Genomic DNA, 5,816 nt, shown 5'->3' with positions numbered 1-5,816 from the left:
CTGGTAGAGCTTTGAAAATGTACTTTCTATTCTCTATACTCTCTCTTGTTGTACATACCTGAAGTCATCAATAAAAAAAAAATCCTTTTAGCCAGAGTTCTCTTGCAATTTTCTCTATCCTGTTCTTTGTGTTCTAGATCGAGCGTGTGCGTTGTTGTGCGATCCTAACAACTGGTATCAGAGCTAGGAAAAATTCACCACGATCTGTGAAGATGGAAAGTTTAGAGATTGAAATTGAGAAGTTCGATAGATCCGATTTCGATTTCTAGAAGATGCAGATTGAAGATTATCTGTACCAGAAAGATCTTCACGAACCTCTGTTGGGGGTGAAGCCGGATACCATGACCACGGAACAGTGGAAGCTCAAGGATCGACAAGCCTTAGGGATGATCCGATTGACGCTATCCAGAAACGTAGCGTTCAACATTATCAAGGAGAAGACAACGTCAGATCTGATGAAGGCTCTGTCGAATATGTACAAAAAACTGTCGGCTATGAACAAGGTGTATTTGATGCGTAGATTGTTCAATCTACAGATGTCTGAAGGTGGACGTGTTGCTAATCATATAAATGAATTCAATATGATTATAAGTCAACTGAGTTCGGTGGAAATTAACTTCGAAGATGAAATTAAAGCGTTGATTTTGATGTCATCCTTACCCGAGTCATGGGATACTGTTGTTGCCGCAATCAGTAGCTCCCGAGGATCTGATAAACTGAAGTTTGGTGAAATTCGAGATGTAGTTCTTAGCGAAAGTATTCGCAAACGAGAAACTAGAGATTCATCAGGCAATGCTCTTAGTGTTGATCGAAGGGGAAGAAGTAAACCGAAGGGCCCAAACAAAGGGCGATCAAAATATAAGAACCAAGAACAATCTCCAAATAGACCAAACGTAACGTGTTGGAATTGTGGAGAAAAAGGTCACTTTCGGACAGGTTGTACAAGACCAAAGAGGAAGCAGAATCACAAATCTGGAGATGATGATGATTCTATAAATTCAGCAGAAGACATTGGGGATGCTTTAATCCTCAGCGCGGACAGTTCGATTGAATCCTTGATTTTGGATTCAGGTGCATCTTTTCATTCGTCTCCAAATAAAGAGTTGTTCTGGAATTTCAAGTCTGGAAATTTCGAGAAGGTGTATCTTGCCGACAACAAAGATTTGGAGATTAAAGGAAAAGGAGATGTCTGCATAAAAAGTCCGGCAGGAAATCAGTGGACATTAAAGGATGTCAGATATATTCCTACTCTCAAAAGAAACCTGATCTCTATTGGTCAGTTGGATAGCACAGGTTATGTAACAAAGTTAGGGAAGGGTTAGTGGAAGATTATGAAGGGTGCTACGGTGGTAGCACGTGGCTCAAAATCTGGAACCCTATACACCACTGCAGGGTGTATGAACATAGCTGCTTTTGCTGAGAGTGCTTCAAATTTAAGTCTACGACACAATAGACTTGAACCTATGAGCGCGAAAGGAATGAAGAGGCTGGTTGTAAAAGGAGTTTTAGAAGGTCTGAAATCTATTGATGTGAGTCGTTGTGAGAACTACATTATGAGCAAGCAGAAACGAATTAGCTTCACAAGGACCGCTAGAGAATTGAGGAAAGTGCGGTTGGAAATGGAACCAGAGGTGAAGCAAGTGGGAGTTGAGGTTGAGTTGCTGAAAGATTCACATAGTGAGGTTGTAGCAGATACTCAAGAAACTCCTGAGACTGTTGCTGAGAAACCAGAGGTAAAGCAAGTGGGAGTTGAGGTTGAGTTGCTAAAGATTCACATAGTGATGTTGTAGCAGATACTCAAGAAACTCCTGAGACTCATGCAGTTGGCGAGGAACCCGGTCTATCATTCAAAACACAAAAGGCGATACTATTTCACTCGGAGGTTAGTGGAAGATGGTGATGTGTTTTGAGAAGATAGAGGGTGCAAAGAATCCAGCAAACATGTTGACAAAATGTGTTGATGTTGAAATATTGAGGTTGTGCAAAACCTCAATTGGTATGGTGCAGTGAAGACATTCATGATCGTTTGAGAATGAAATTCTTGGTTGACTAGATCAGTCTCCAAGTGGGAGAATTGTTAGGTTATGGAGCCTGATGCTTATTTATAGCTTGGTCAACGGTTATATCCGGTAAAGCTATATATGGTAAATAGCTATATATAGTAGGTGGCTAAATCTGGTAAAACCATATATATATCCCGGGAGAGCTTTGAAAATGTACTTTCTATTCTCTATACTCTCTTGTTGTACATACCTGAAGTCATCAATAAAAAAAATAAAAAAAAAATCCTTTTAGCCAGAGTTCTCCTTGCAATTTTCTCTATCCTGTTCTTTGTGTTCATCTAGATCGAGCATGTGCGTTGTTGTGCGATCCTAACAACCGATAGTAAGGCCATTACCTGGCTAGCTTAAGTCGTTGTCACGAATATATATTTAATGAAAGTTTGATTCCGTCCTTTGAAATCTGAGTCAACCTATGTAAGCCCATGACATCAGTTTGAAGTTTGATTCTATAACATTATCTCTAATCTACCTTCGTTCATTGTTAAAAGTCTTGAAATGTTAGATATATATATATATATATATATATATATATATATATATATATATATATAATGCTATTTTCAATGAATATCTTATTTTCTATCGTTACTATGGTAGGGAATGTATTATTACTAACAAAATTTAATAGAGTTCCTTATTTTCCATTTTATTTTTAAATTCTTTTCACCCAATCTTTCCTCCTCACTTCTGATCGTATAAATAGATTTTCATTCTCTAAACAGACATTCCTCGTATTTATTTTCTAAACAGATATTATTAGCCAATTGATTGTTGGTCTAATCTTACCATTTATAGAATTGCCAACAAAAATCTAATTAATTAGAATTGCCAACAAAAATCTAATTAATTGGATAAGTCAAAATGAGATTTGATTATTACATGATCCCCTAAAATATTGGATAGAGGAAAGAAGATCTGATCCTAAATTAGTTTCTTATTGTTGGATGATGAATGTTCCACATCGGCTAATTTAGGGAATGATCATGGGTTTATAATCAAGAATACTCTCTCCATTGGTATGAGGTGTTTTGGGGAAGCCCAAAGCCAAGCCATGAGCAATGCTCAAAGTGGACAATATCATACCATTGTGGAGAGTTGTATTCATCATGGTATCAGAGTCATGCCCTAAACTTAGTCGTGCCAACAGCGAACAGAGAAAAAGAGTTAAGCCTCCTCGAAGGTAGTAAAAAAGGACTAAGACTCCAAAGGAGTTAGCCTCATCTAAATATATATACATATTATATATATATTCTATTTATATTAATATTTCATTCTCTATTTTTTTATTCATGCGAGCATAGGATTTTCGGGATAAGGTGTAACGACCCTAAATTTTCACATACTCAGAGTCGCTACTAACGTCTCATGCTCATCTATAATGCGGAAATATAACTCTTACATGAACATAATTGATAACGAAAATTTCAGAAAAAAAAATGTTTAAAACAACTTCTTCTCTGAAAAACACAGCTATGGTCTTACGTGTTTAAATACGAAATACTGAAATTTAGAGAAAATAAAAACAAATACAAAATAATTTAAAACAATGGAATGCAAAACAACCTATTCTAACTTAAGACTAGAAATTTAAATATGAGTCTACCCTATGCACGTGCCACAGTCTCTGCTCGCGATGCCGCCGTCTTCTGTACAAGTGCGCCTCGCCTTTACCTGAAAAATGATGTGGCACACGGCCTGAGTATTTCAAAGAATACTCAGTAAGTGGCTCCACTATAGGGGGCCATGCAAATGCAAACACATGCAATCATGATTTAGGGACCTATCTCTAATCATCTTAGGGGTGGCCTCCAGTCTCGGACAAATTGGATGTGTAGTACTTCCCTACACACGACTCACACGTGCGAGTGTGAATCCCCAGGGCGCTCGCACACCCCCTGGACCCTCTGGTCAAGCTAATCTGTAGCGACGTCCGGAGGTCAGCGGAACCCCATAGTGTCATGCACCTCATGAACACCCTCATCTGTGTGCTTTCACACCTGTGCGCATACGCGCTCATCATACGGTGCGCGTCCGCACTCATCATCTCTAGGGGAAGTAGCCCTATGCTTATGAACATACAATATGCATGAGGTCCCTCTAAATCCATCATAATGTCTCTTCTGACGCAACCCTCTAGTCTCATCTCTTTGTTACTCTAGGTAACACATACTCGTGGATATTTATATTAATATCATTTTCACGCTCTTAGGGTTGTGTCCTATGTCGATCTAACGACATGATGCAATATGGCACTCATCATCATATAACATGCTCAATATGGAAAACATCATCATATTAAGGTAAACATCACGCAATCATCATACTCATCATATTGCCACAAAGTGCATCAAACATATCAAGTACGACATTCATCAAAATATATATATATACTGAGTACATCATCAGGTATTATGACCCACACATCATCATAACTCATATACCGCATCGTACGACATAGTTCATACAATATTGTAACTCATACAATTTTTAGCCTATCATATAGTAAGGTCACTTACTTGGTTGGCCTCGGCCGAAGTACTCCCTAAATAGCTAAACGTAAGCTCCCGTTCCGTGAGAGCTGCTTCCTACTTCGCTGGGGTTTGTTTCCTATCACACCGTTCACCACTTTCCGTTAGTATTTCACAATTAATTTACCTAATTTAATAAATCTGAAATACGGCTCTAAAATGGCCTCGGATACCTTAATTGGGGCCGAAAACAGATTCGGGAGGGTCGAAACAGTGGAAACCGGGCTGAAAACAGGTGAGCCGAGCCGAACAGCCGCTGGAGCCGCCGAAGGAGCCGCCGGAGCGTCACCGGAGGGAGCCTGAGCCGTTTGCGCCGAGCCGAGCCGAGGACTACCGCGCCGCTGTGTGACACGTGGCAGCAACAGAGAAAGCCACGTCGGGCGGTAGTGTCGGGTCGAAGCGCGGGTCGCAGTCCGGTTCGGGTGGTGGTTCGGGTCGCGGGCTGTGGAAGGCTACTGGGCCAAGGCTAAACGTTGGGCCTCGGCTTACTGGCCTGGGCCGCAAGTGTTTGGTTTGCAGGCCGGTTCAATTGGACCGTGGGTCTAGTCTGGGTTGGTTCAACTGAACCGTAGCTTCTGGGCCGGTTTGAGGTTTGGGCCGCTGTAGTTGGGCTGGGCCGAAGGCAGAGGCCAAGGGAGGAACGGGCTGGCTTTCCCGGGTTCTGGGTTCGGGTTGACCCGGATCCGTGGATCTCGTCTTCCTTACTCGACTTTGGCCGATTTTCTGGCGAGTTTTCTCTCTCCTTCCCGCGGCGTTTCCGTTGCCGATTTCGGTCCTCTTCCTTCCCTTTTCCTCTTTGTTCGTCGTCCTTCTTTCCTTTTTGGGAGTTTTGCGGCCTAAAAGCTCCTAAAAGCCATAGATCTAAGAATCGATTAAGAAACCTAACTTTCCGACCTCGGTTACCGACGACGATGCTTACGAAATAACACAAAATGCACCCTGAGTTATTGTGCTTTCGTTAGGGATCTCTCTTACGGTAGTAACAGGTCGTTTGGTGTCGGTTTAAGGGTGGTTTGAGGGCTCGTCGGAGAAACTGAACACTCGCCGACGTTTGTCCGAAATCTCTCTCTCTCTCTCTCCAAATTTTCTCTCTTTTCTCCCTTTGTAGGTGTTCTGAAGATGCTGGGCTGAGGGTGGGCGTGCTGTGGCCGTCGTTTCGCGAAACTCGGCGGTCGCCAGAAAACTCGCGGGTTTTTCGGCGACTGGGTTTTTTTTTTTTTTTTTT

The sequence above is a fragment of the Cucurbita moschata genome, unplaced genomic scaffold, assembly GCF_002738365.1.
Source record: "Cucurbita moschata cultivar Rifu unplaced genomic scaffold, Cmos_1.0 Cmo_Scf00069, whole genome shotgun sequence".
Lineage (NCBI taxonomy): Eukaryota > Viridiplantae > Streptophyta > Magnoliopsida > Cucurbitales > Cucurbitaceae > Cucurbita > Cucurbita moschata.
The sequence above is the reverse complement of the archived record's forward strand: the minus strand, read 5'-3'. Positions refer to the sequence as shown.